Source organism: Calidris pugnax, unplaced genomic scaffold, assembly GCF_001431845.1.
Source record: "Calidris pugnax isolate Ruff unplaced genomic scaffold, ASM143184v1 scaffold8, whole genome shotgun sequence".
Lineage (NCBI taxonomy): Eukaryota > Metazoa > Chordata > Aves > Charadriiformes > Scolopacidae > Calidris > Calidris pugnax.
In genome coordinates, this window is record NW_015090830.1 from 20,212,270 (window position 1) to 20,225,020 (window position 12,751).

General features: G+C 45.9%; 1 protein-coding gene across 4 annotated transcripts in view; it reads left to right on the forward strand.

The window, feature by feature from the left end:
- ATXN1 (ataxin 1) overlaps nt 1–12,751 on the forward strand; it is a 221,720-nt gene that overhangs the window by 173,614 nt on the left and 35,355 nt on the right. The window contains exon 1 of one of the 4 annotated variants that reach the window (XM_014940748.1): nt 5,180–5,280. The exons of the other annotated variants lie outside the window; for them this stretch is intronic. The gene's annotated coding sequence lies outside the window, so the exon portion shown is untranslated. Of the gene's footprint in view, nt 1–5,179; nt 5,281–12,751 lie in introns of those variants that run through there. 4 annotated transcript variants of the gene reach the window in all.

Consider the following 12,751-nt stretch of genomic DNA (forward strand, 5'->3'; position numbering starts at 1 on the left):
GAATAGAGCGATCTAGCTATCAAACATATGTTCACACATACACAGTATACAGAGTAATGTGTATATACCACCTCGCCGAGCCAATCTGTGTTCTGAAGAAGAGAGAGATATTTAAAGCGATTCTGCAAACTTTATAGCACTGGGAGAGACTGGCTGGGCTTGTCTCTGCGGGGACTTGCAGTAAAGCTGGTTTGATCTGCATTTCTTTGTGTATACGTATTTGAGTATGTATTGGTGGTTAGCTATATAAATGCTAAGAAACAGGCACATGGATTAGGAATACTGATGAAGGGGGAAAGTCCAAGGAGCAAAGAGGGGTTACTCAGTCCACAACGTAATTGGAACCCCGTGAATGTGACATGGAGCCATGAAGTGCAGAAGGAGGTCATTTAAAAGCCTTCCCCATGGGCTAAGGGAGCACTGAATCATCGACACCTAACTTCTTTAGGATCAGCATCTTTCACCTCACTTACTGTGGCAGTGATTTGACGAGCTGGCAGAAGCCAGGAAAAAGCCAGGACTGACTGTGCCGTGCTTGTGCTTTGGACGGAGAGGCGGAGTGACAGCTACTTGTTTGTCAGCTCAGCCCAAAGGAGTCAGGAAGCCCTGCTGTGCCCCAGTCATGGTGTAGGGTGCTCACCACCTGCCCGTGGTGAGTCATTCTCTTTGACAGATGAGTAAAACATCAGCGCTGTGCTATTTGTTCTTAATCATCTTGGGAAAAGATAGGCAGATAGGTTTGGGGCTTTTTTCAACCAGCACATTTGTTGGTGAAATTTGTGCTACGGTGTAATGTGCCAGGGTAAATTTTACAGATTTGTGTGGATCTGGGTGAGATGTTGAGTGCAGTTCTCACCTGCAGAGGTCTATGATAGGAAAGTCAAGAAAGTGTTTTTCAGTGTGACATTCCCATGCACAGCATACAACAGAAATGCTGATCCTAACCTGTTCCTTCTGCCGTGGGAGCACCCTGTGAAGGAGCTGCCTCTGTGGTGTTCAGCTGGCCAGCAGGACTGCTCTCCTCCACCCCTGTTTTCCCGGGAAAAAGCCAGTTTCTAAGCCTAGATTGCCTGGAACAGCCCCGAAGGGGAAGAGCTGGAGCATGGGATGATCAGAGAGGGGGCAGGTTCACTGCAGCCTGCTCCCTGGCATCCTGGTGGGATGTGTCTGCTGGAGCCTCCTGAAGGAGGGCAGCTCTCCAGGTAGGATCTCTCTCTCTTTTTGCTGGCCAGCCTCCACCGACGGGAGCAAAGTACCAGCAGAAGTCAGAATAAAGTCTTGAGGGCAAACTTCACAACAATAGTGAGAGTAGTTGGGTTTTCCTTCGCAGGGTCATACGCTAGAGATAAAGTTGCAGGGCTGTGTGTGGTTCACCAGAGCTATCACACACATTCATTCTGGATCAGACAGGGTTGAGGTTTCTCCCATTATAAACTAATCTCTGAATCTCCTCACTAGTTTACTACCTGAAATATTTGAGCACTTTGCTTTTTTTCTGACAACTTGGCATTTTTCGACTGCGCGCACTGTAGCAGCTTTCATAGAGGAGGAACTTTATTCCACTGCTGTCTTTCTAAACGCCTCTTTTTTTTTTCCTTTTTTTTCTTTATTGTACCTAATCAATCTTGCCGTGTTACTAAGAGCAACATCCCCGTCGGCCAGTCAAAAAGCTGGAAGTGTTACATGGCCTGGTGTGTAGCTGGGCACAAAGCTCCCTTTCATGGCTTCGGCTGGCTGCGTTACCAGCCGTGCCGAGATCACAGCCCCGATAAAATGGTGTTGAAAGCACTGAGAGTTTCAGGCTTCGTGCTCTCTGCCGAAGGGATAATTTTAGAATGTTCTTCCCCTTGATAATAGTAATTGTACAGCAATGCAACTGTTGGATTTAAGAGTTAGATCAGTGTAAATGAAGGCAGAATCAGATCGTTTCTTCTGAGGGAAAGAACAAAACTCTTTATATCAGCAGTTCTAAATGTATAAAAAAATCCAAATGTGCATACACACAAAAATCTACATCCTCTTAAGCCAAGACTGTAAATAATTAATATAATAACCTGCCTACAAATTCAATCTAGGTATATTAAGTTAGTCAAGACATTTCAGATTAGTCCTTTTTTATCTTGCTTTGCTTCCTATGCCCCCGTGAATGCAGGTAACTTCCACCTGCGTGAAGAGCAAGCAAGCATTTTTCTTTCTGTTTTGAGAGCTGCATTTTCAAACGTGTCTTATACCTCTCCAGGTTTCTGAGCAGGTTTTTCTGGGGCTTTTTTTTTGTTGTTTTTCTATTCAGATTTTTCTGTGTTTCCAAAAAAATTAAATGCGACACATTGTATCCACATTCCTAGGGGCAATTTTTGCAGCTCTTTGCAAATAGAGCGCTTAAAGACTTCTTGCAAGGTGATTGTACTAAACAAATGTAGTAAATAATCCTGAAATTGCAATGTGTCTCATTTACATTTGAATGGAATTACTTAGACGTGGGATGTCGGTGGTACAAGTGGCTCCAAGTACACTGTTTGGGGTTTTGTGTTCACTAATACAGGCGGCTTTATCACTTGCATGTATAAAAAGAATGACACTTTGAAAAGAATAGGAATCTCACTTGACTTTGCTCTTCTGCCGGTGACTAAAGCTAGAGACCTAAATAAAGCTGGTCTGATACTACAAGGTGCTGAACTGTGTCTTCAGTGTAAGTAACACAGAGATGCAGCTGCTCAGCTCATCTAAAGATCAAGAATTTTTTTAGGGTCCTAAAAATGGATTTAGAAGCCTAACTTAAGAATACAAGGTCAAAATACTGGTTCACACAAAGTCCATTTTCTGCGATGAGGTGATGCTGCTTGTGAACTGAACTCTAGTGCTTGTGCAGAGCTACTTATCATTGTTACAGTAAACCCTTCACGAACAGTGCGGGACAGAAAAGGCCCTCTTGAAAATGGTGTATTCACAGAGTCAGAGAAGTTCTGGAGGGGATTCAAGGACCTACAGTACCCAAAATCATTTTGCATCTTGCAAATTGAGGTCATGAGGTAGAAACTCCCAACTTCTGGTCTTTGAGGGCTAAAAAAAAAGCACATGTGCTTCTCCAGAAGGTACCAGTTGCTTCTTATCAGTACCCTTTTGCATCCTGGCTTTGCTTTGGTAGCGTGAATCATCTATCAGGGGTGTGACCTAGGGGTAGAACATAGTTCCTTCCAGCTGTAGTTCAGGTGAAGGAACCAGGTTGAATTTGGCGTCCTGTACCATGACCTGGATGGAGGATCTAAAAAATCCTTGCCACAGTTTACTCTGCAGAGGCTTAGCAATTTTGCAATAGTTGATTTTTTAAAAAAAATGCTAATTTTTTTTTTTCAGTAAATGAGGGTACAGTCATACAGTACCCTAAAACTACCTCAATGTGGGCAATTCAATGGGTGTGTCAGAAGGCAGTATATGTATTTGCATATGAGTTATGGAAGTAATATGTTTACCAGAGATAAAGTGGGTCAGCTGTCGTGCAGTTATAGTGATCTAGAGGTGGGTTAGATGACCTGGCAGTGCAATGGCAGAACATTCTGCTGTGTTGGTGATGTCCACCTGGTTCTCTTCTGCTGCCAGAGGGCCCTGGGCTGGGAGACTGTTCCATATGTATGAAGGCAAGAGCGCTGGGTCCTCCAAAATGTAAGTTTGCTAGGCGTCATTTATGTTAAAAGGGAGAAGAGTAGTGATTCCTGCCCTCTGAATTTGTGTTAGATTTATCTCACTTTTCTAAGCTGCGAGCAAACCCCGGGCACCAAATAACAGCAGCATTTATATGCCATTTGCACAACAGTGAAGTTCGAGACAACATGACACTTAAATTAGCGTTCTACCCATTGATAGGTAAGGACAGATGCTGCAGTGTGTAGTAAACCCTTCCTGCATCTGTTGCTTTGTAGGATCCTGTGTGCAGTGTTATGATACAGTTAAGTGACCTGTAAACTCACACTGGATAAATTTGGTTAATGGCGGTGGCTTAGCCCGCCATTCCTTTGGGTGTGTGTCATGTTAGACAGTATTTCCAGAGGGAGGTCAGCAGGCTTGGATCCAGCGGGTGCGGAAGTGGACTTTGGGGATGAGTGTGTGCCACTGATTGATTTCAGGGAGAAGGTCCTCTGGGGATTATACAGTCATCATGTGATTAAAAGATCATAGCTACGGCCTGTGCATTTCTGAATAACGGAAGAGATGTGGTCATGGTCACGCAGCAGGTTCTTGAGCACCTATTGCTGGTGAATTGACACGGGTAAGGTGTTCTGGCTGGGCTGACGCTGACTTACAAGCTTGTCTTGTAAGTCTTCTTGCCTCAGTGTCACCAGAGAATGTGCATACCTCCCTTGCTTTTGCCCTTATTGTGTCCTTCTTTGAAATTTGTGCCTGCTCATGCAGCTGCGTTTAGACAGGGTGAAATGTCCTCAGATCATAGTTAGATTACGAGGAAGAAATAAACACAAAGTTGCATGCATAGATTAGTTTTATTTTAGAAGAAGTGTTTGGAAGATCTGAGAGTAAAATTTAACACAGAATGTTTAGATTAAAAAAATATATATATTCTTCGCTTGATTTGCCTTTGAGCATTTTCTTAAAAGTACTAAAAGAACTCTTTTAATGAAGCATAAAAATTGATTGTTTCTTGCCAGGAGGGATCGTTTTCAATCTTCAGATACTAAAGACTTCATGAGAACCACAAGAAGAATATCTTCTTGAATCATTTACATTTTTCCCCTTTTGCAGGCTTATGTAACCATGCAGAAAATCTAATAATAAGTGTGCTATTAGTATCCAGTGTGGCACCTTCTGCAAGCTGAGGTGTCATATCATTACAAATAATGGTGCAGAAATGTTGTAGATGCGGAGAGCTTCTGTACATGGCTTATTTGAGTAACCTTTATCAAAAAAGATCCTGGGCTAATTGAATCCGTCTTTGCTTCTGTTTTACTATTCTATTTTATTGTTTGAGGGAGGAAGAGCCTGGCTGCTTGCTTTTGTTTCTGTGAAGTCTGGCATGCTATTAATGGCGTTGGAAGGAATAGGCTAGTAGCAGCACTCAGAACCAGGTGTCTTGTGGTCTTTTATTTTTACATACACACCCACCCCTTCTTTGTTCACCCACCCGCAGGCTCTTGAGGATTAAACCTGACCTACAAGCATCCCTTTCGGTTCTGGTCTGAAGTCCCTTGAGCAGGGATTGTGTCAGCCTTGTGACAAACGCTGGTGCAGGCAGGGCTCCCAGGCTGATCTGCTCGTACACCCTTACTGCCGGTGAGTTCAAACTCGGCTGGGCTCCACAGTCCTCACTGATGGGATTGCAGGTTTAGCTTGAAGATGGGCAGCCTACTGAGCAGCAAGTGACCTGCAGGATCTTTTCTTCCTTAACTATTGCAAGTAACTCTGTCTTTTCTATTGTAAGCAACTCTGCTGTTGTTTTTTTTTTTTGTTTCTGGCTGTTTTGTTTCACTGTGGTACCCCACCAGCAGCAATACCCACACCCAGAGCATTGTCCCCCATCACAGGTGACCACAGCGTGCTGGCTCTCTAGGCAGTCCTTTCCTCCTGGCATCTCTTCACCTGGGTTTGTGCAAGTTGTGCACTCAGTTGTTTCTCTGGGTGAATATGTAGAGCATAAGTCTTCTCCTCCATAAAAAAACCCTATAATAATGGAAAGTGTGATGCTACTTTTGGTAAATTACCTCTCTAAGCTGATCCTTGAAAGAAGGTAGAGCACGAAAATGCTGTTGATGGTATCTCCCTGCTCCTGGAGTGCCAGTGCACTCCTCTTACCAAAAATGGTGCAGTTTCCCCAGTTTGAGTCTTGTCACCAAATGAGGCAGTACTGTGGAAGCCATGCTGTGGTCGCCCCACAACCTGTCTCACTCAATGCCAAGCCTTTATTCTTAAAAAGCTGACAGTCCGAGGTTTGAAAATGTATTTAAATGTGAGTGTGGACTAAGGCACAAGGGATGTAACCTCAGCCTCACCAACCTCATTCCCCAGCATTTTGGAGTAACTGGTGCTTTGGACTTGCAGGCTTTGAGGTGAGAGGCATGATTGGGGACAGGAGGTAACCTAACCATTGCCATCGATAACAACTCCTTGCTTTTATAAGCAATGTCACTGAGAAAAAGGGTAACCCCCCACCCCAAAACACACAAGAAAGAGCCTAGCTGTTTGCTGTAAGCTCACATGAAATAGCTAAGGAAGACAGTGCATTTTCAAAAGCGTTCAGTACCCCGCATCAGCATAGCAATTCCAGTTTAGTGTATCGGACATGTTCATTATTGTAACAGCTGATAGCGTTCAGTTTTATGTAAAAGATTGTGCAGAGTGTAACTCTCCAGGGTTGTTTCACTGTTGTTTCCTCCTGTGTGTTTTCCTAGACAATTTAGCGCTCTGTGGCAGGGACCTAATCCTGCAAGTTACTGAGCACCATGAAATCCCATTAAAGCCAGTGCATTCAGCTCCTTGACGGATTGTAACTTTATTTGATGCAGGTTGTGGTGGTGCTTTGGCAATAGAAATAAAGCTATTTTTAAGGGTCGTTGTGTTTTAAGCTTTTATAAAGCTGTACTCACACAATGGATCTCTTTTAAATCTGTACTTCTCCCTGCTAATCCCGGAGACTTATTTTTTTCCCCTTTGGTGTTCTTTGCTTTGATTTTTTTTTCATTTTCCTTAATAATGTGTTTTCTTTCATAGCTTCTCCTAGTTCCTTAGCTTTGCACCCCTTCTCGTACTTGGGTGGGTCTTTTTATGTCTTTGTTAGCTGGGGATCGTTTCCCAGCAGTGGTAGCTATGGGACTTCTGAGGTCTCTGTTGCTTGAAATGTTCATTCAGAACTATATTGGATAATTTCCTGGCCCATTTCCCTTCTATTTTACTTTTAAACATCTGATAAGTTTGTTTACAGAAGCTAGGGTGGTTGATGCCAACCTAAAGAGGGGCTTTATTCACAGGCCAGTAGCACAGAGGGAGGGCTGAGCTGCGTGACTGTGATGCTCTCGTGCTCGCAGTAACAGAGAGGGAAGCCATGACAAACTTCAGATCTAGGGCCCAGTCCAATATTGAACCCTTCCTGGAAAAGCTTGGATTTTGCTCTTTAGGAGTCGTTTAGCATAAGGTATTTGTACTGTCGTCATATGTATCTTTTCAATCCAGGCTGCTTTTATGAGACGAAAACTGGTCATGAAACCTAGGCAGTAGAAATTGCTTTGCTGAATTGGCAAAAGCCGTTCTCCAGTGCCCAGCCCTTGTAAAACCATCCTTCACATGGAAACCTCTACACTAGCTAAGGACAGCTGTGCAGCTCCTTCCTATAGCTGCAAGGTACAGACCTTTATATTGCGGGTACATGGCTGTGCATGTGTTTGTGTCGTGGAGGGCTTGATGGTGGAGGTGCAGGGTAGCACTTCTGCAGGGGAAGAGCTGGCCCCTTGCATGCTGGAGGGAGAAGATTGCTCTCTCTTGTATTTCTTCTGTGCTTCGGTTCTTGTCCCTTTTGCTCCCTGGTTAGGCTTTATTGGCAAGAGGAAGGTGAGGTCAAGGCCGGGCTGTTTATTTTGCTTCTCAGCTAACTGAAAAGTAGAGCCTTGCCTCGCTGCAGCCTGCTGGGGACCAAACTTAATGCTCAGTGTTTTAATTTAAACGACACCAACCGTTGGGCGAATGGTGGAAAGGGCAGTCGGTCAGCTCTTCCTTCCAGCGGTTTGCTGTACATCCAAGGCTATCGAACCCTTGCTCACAGATGGCACATGGTCGGCCAGTGGTCAGAGGGGAGCTGCCATGCCAGGAGACCTGGGACATAGCAGTGCACCCATGCCCACTGCAGAAACCTCCCGTCTTTGGAGAGAAGCTGCCCTGTGGTGGCACCCTGCACTGTTCCCTGAAGGTTCTTCTACTCCCTGAGGTGTGGGGACTGTGTTTGGTGTTTTCTGAGGACGTGAAAGCTTGCCTGTGTGGCTGTGGGAAAGGCATTGGTTTAGGTTCAAGGCTGCTTTCCAGAAAACACGAGCGTAAGGGCTGTGGTCATACATCCAGAAATAGAGGCGTCCGAAGGAACAGGCTATCAGAAAGCTTTTGTCTTTTTAATCCGGTTGCGTTTCTGCATTGTGAAGATGATGTGAGACTTGCCATGAGATGGCGTGATGAGAGACACAGTGTGCCAGGAGCTCACAATCACCACTAGGAAGCTGTGGGGAGGAGCCGTAGGCTCCTTCCCTTCACGGGTTTCACAAATGGGAGCTTTTCTGGTACTTGGTGATCATCACATTCCCTCTCCCGTGACAGGGGAGGAGGCTGCTCCCCCTTCAGCCTCTCCCACTCTTAAGCTGTTTATTCACATTAAGTGGTGAGGAGGCCGGATCAGCCGTACTTCTCTGGTGTCCTTAGTTAACACAAGGATCTGGCAACTGCATCTCTGATTATTCTCTCACCATCCCTACCTTTTAAAAATATTTCTCTTTAATTGCTGCTTTGTCAGCTGTGTAATATTGTACTGGGATCCAAAAGTGCTTGTTAAATAAGGGATTTGAGGCTGCAGGGGATTGAGCTGATCATTATGAGTCTGAGAATGGGACCTGTGAAGCATGTTATCTGAGGCCTCTGTGGACAGTTATATTAAATGAATGCTTTAGTGATAAACAGTTTTTTTCAAACTAATCAATTGTGTGAGAGCAGGGAGTGAGCCTTAGCAAGCTGGCTGGTGAGGGCTGGAGAGCCACAGCTGCTATCTGTTTCCATTGCAATGCCATTAATGAGCAGCTAAAGACTGTATCTCCGTCTAGTGTTTCTGGATCCTTTGCTTTTTTTCATTGCCCTTGCTTAAAGGTGGCCCAGAAAAGAGGCAAATAGGCAGAAGATATCAGGAAAATGGAGTCGGGAAGCAGCACTGCGCAGTCATCCCAGGATGTCATGGGGCTGCCATCAGCCCTCCCAAGTTGCTTGCTCGGTGGAGGTGGTCCATGAAGGAAAGAAACTGCAGGAGAGGGGTGGAGAGTGGCAAGGCTGCAGTAGGAATCACGGCTCCTGCCAAAAAAGTGGTGTAACAGCTGTTGTGCCTGCAAAGGATGGTTTGCTTTGAGCATCTTCTCTTTCCTTTGGGTAGGGGATGGGTCAATTGATAGGCATCGATACGATGCTCTCCTGTATTGCTGGGGCCCGTTGGGTCTGTGCCTTCCCTGCATATTAGATTCTGAATCTTCTTGTGGGAAGCAGGTACAGCCCCTGGTAGTGAATCAACATGCTGCTGCATGCCACTGAGAGTCGCATGGTAACTCTGGGGCCTGCAGACCACACTGCTTCTGTGGGAGACCCTGCTGAGAAGGCAGGAGGAGAGGCAGGGCAGGCTGCCTGTGGGTAGAGAAGCAGGGAGTCCTGCCCCAGCAACATCAAGTTCCTGCCTTGTTTGCTCTAATAGTTATTTTTCCAAAGACCTATAAATGTCAAGTTCTCTTTTATTTTTGCTTGATTTTTATTTGTGCTTTAGAAAATAAAAAGATGGTTTAGTGTCACCTCGGGTGAGGAGCAGCTTGCGCTGCACCCTCCCAGGCTTGCCTTGGCCTGTACAGCCACAACCAGAGGGACAGTGTTAGGCAATTGCAGCTCTGTGCAGCAGGGTGGGCATGTCCATAGGCCTCCCAAAGCTTTTGCTGGGCTTTGGGAGGTAAGTTTTGGATAGGAGGTGAGAGGGAGGCAAATCTGGAAGAGGTCTGGTGCAGCAGAAGACAGCAGAAGTTTTCCCCAATCTCCTACGTAGGCATCAGATGCAGCCTGCCTTACAGTACTGACTGGCCAGTAGGAGCAGTGGGACCCCAGGAGAAAAGGACCTAGGTAGGGGACACAGAAGGTGAGATGGGATATATGAGGCTCTCCTAAGAGTATGAAGGTGGGATCTCATCAGCCAAGGGGAAGTTGGCTGCACCGAGACCTAATTTTGTTGAGTCCTTTCATCAGGGCCAATAGCGTTTGTATTGTGTCACCAGTGGGAGGTTATGGCCAAGGCTGATTGTTGCCTTGTTCGCCTGAAGTGCTATGAACTGTCCCTTTGGAAAGGGAGGGGAAGGAATGGGTAGGGATGTGAGAACGCCCTCTTCACCAGTCACTTTGCATTAAAAAATGTTACCCCTGTGTGAGGTCTGGACTCCCCAGTGGCTGCAAAGGATGTCATGGGTGGTAACACTTCCTACATGTATTCTCTGTAACTAATGGCCATGGTTTCACCATGCACAGGCATGACCCCGTTGGGGCAATAAAAAGCTAGTCTTCCTTCCCTTAGGCTGTCAGCAGTGTTTTTGTTTCTTTTTGGTTTGCTTTATCATTGTTTTCTCCATGAATGTAGAGGATGCAGGCTTTCTCCACTCTAGTCCCTGTACGCTTGGTGTTTGGGGCGGGTATATATTTCTTCTGGCTATCTCTCTCTTGCATCAGTAATTTAGAGAAGGTACGGGTTTGTAGCACAGCTGTGTGAATTCGGGGTGGGGGGGGAAATAGTGCTACCTGCCTTGTGTTTTCTGTTTTTATTCTGCACTGTTCAACTAAGGCTTTCATGTGGCAGGAGTGGTGAAGTCCGATCAATGAAAACATGGGCTGATAAGATCATAGGGAAGTTTGAATTGACAACTTTCTCACCTTCTAGAGATCTTCCAGCTATGAAGGAGAGGTTTCAGGGGCACTGTTTCCTCTATCTGTACACAAAACTGGGAGGTCCTGAGATAAAAGAGCATGGAGCACTTTACTTTCGTCATCTTTCCCCTTTTCTCATCCAGTGTGGCTTGGAAACAGTGGCTCTGGTCAGACTAAGAGTTGGAAGGGAATGGGGGGTTTTATCTTCTGCAGAGAACCTGTTTAACTGTACTTCTCTGTTCACTTCCCAGGAAATCTGTTTGACTTGCCATTTTGAGTTCTTAAATCTGAAACAATAAACAGCTCCTGCCTTGTACTTAATAGTGCGAGGAGCAAGCAGCTTGTCCATGCGACAGTGCCGGAGGTTGTCGATAGAAGGATTTCTTGAGCCAGGCAGTCTGGAGGAGGCAGAGCCATTAATTTATTTTCTTCCCTGATCTGTGAACCCTCTCGGTCACTGGAGCATTGAGACCTTCAGCTGTAGGGCATCCTGGGTCTGCCCTCGCACACCTCCCCGTGACTGCCTGACCCCCGGGGCTTCACTCCTCACTTAGCCCAAGTGCCTGTGGTCCTGTGCCTACGCTGTCCCCTGAAACGGCGCTGTTAGAGCTGCAAGAGGTGGTGACTGCAGACCTGGGAACTCCGTAATTTATGCTCCCCACGCAAACAATCCTGCATATGCCATTCACACTCCTGGGGTATTAATAGTGACAGAGCAACATGTGTTTTCCGCAAGAGCAATGCACCTGTTGAGGTTGTTCAAGGTCACCAGGCGCTGCTGCAGTGATGCTTTACTGCTTTCTGCAGGCTCCAGAATGGGTTGAGAAGGGAGGGAAGGGTTTCTGTTCAGGCCAAGAGGGGCTGCAGGTAGGGAGTCATCCAGACATTTCAAGTAGGGAAGTAGGGAAGTCATCGTGCCTCTGTACTCGGCACTGGTGAGGCCTCACCTCAAGTACTGTGTTCAGTTTTGGGCCCCTCACTACAGGAAAGACATTGAAGTGCTGGAGCGTGTCCAGAGGAGAGCCACCAAGCTGGTGAGGGGTCTGGAGAACAAGTCCTATGAGGAGAGGCTGAGGGAACTAGGCATGTTTAGTTTGGAGAAGAGGAGGCTGAGGGGAGACCTCATTGCCCTCTACAACTACCTGAAAGGAGGTTGTAGAGAGGCAGGTGTCCCAAAGGACAAACGACAAGACCAGAGGAAATGGTCTGAAGTTGCGGCAAGGGAGATTTAGATTAGATATTAGAAAGAATTACTTTACTGAGAGAGTGGTCAGGCACTGGAACAGCCTGCCCAGGGAGGTGGTGGAGTCACCATCCCTGGAGGTATTTAAGAAACGTAAACACATGGCTCTTCAGGGCATGCTCTAGTGCCCAAGGTTATTGGTTTATGGCGAGGTGTTGAGTGTGGGGTTTAGTTGGTGGGTGCGGTGTTTTTGGTGGGCATTTGGTGTGGTGTGTGTTGTTTTGGTTTTTTTGTTTGTTTGTTTGTTTGTTTGTTGTTGTTTGTTTGTTTTTGTGGTTGGACTCGATGATCTCAGAGGTCCCTTCCAACCACTAAGATTCTGTGATTCTGTGATTCTGTGAAAGTCCAGTTACTGGATTCATATGCTCAGCCCAAGAAGGAGGGCAAGTTGAGGAGCTGAGGTTGTTACCTGTTCTGGTCTAGATCTGGCATTTGTGATAAGGTAAATGGAAGTCTCCTAGCAACTGAGGTCAGCATTTGTCCTATGGTGTGTATGGCGCTCCCCTGCGAGGTGCACTGATAAATATGTTTCATTCCAGTTCCGTATATCTCCAAGTCTGAAACCACTGTTACAATCATTCTCACCCATTTTATAGGCCAGAAATGGGTTTTAATTAAAGCTCCTCTGAGATTGTTTAAAAATTATCAGATCCTTAGTCGCTGGGCAAGTAGCTCAAGGGCATGAAGGCTGCCCTCGTGTGTATCACGTGAAACAACATGAGCCAATTTTGCCCAACATTAAGAGGCACTGAAAACAATGTCTAAGCAGTGACTTACTCTTCTTCAATGGCATTTGGGCGTTATAGTATCATTTGGGGCTCAGGCTCTTAGACAAAGATTTCACATATATGATCTTTCATGGATTTCCTTTTG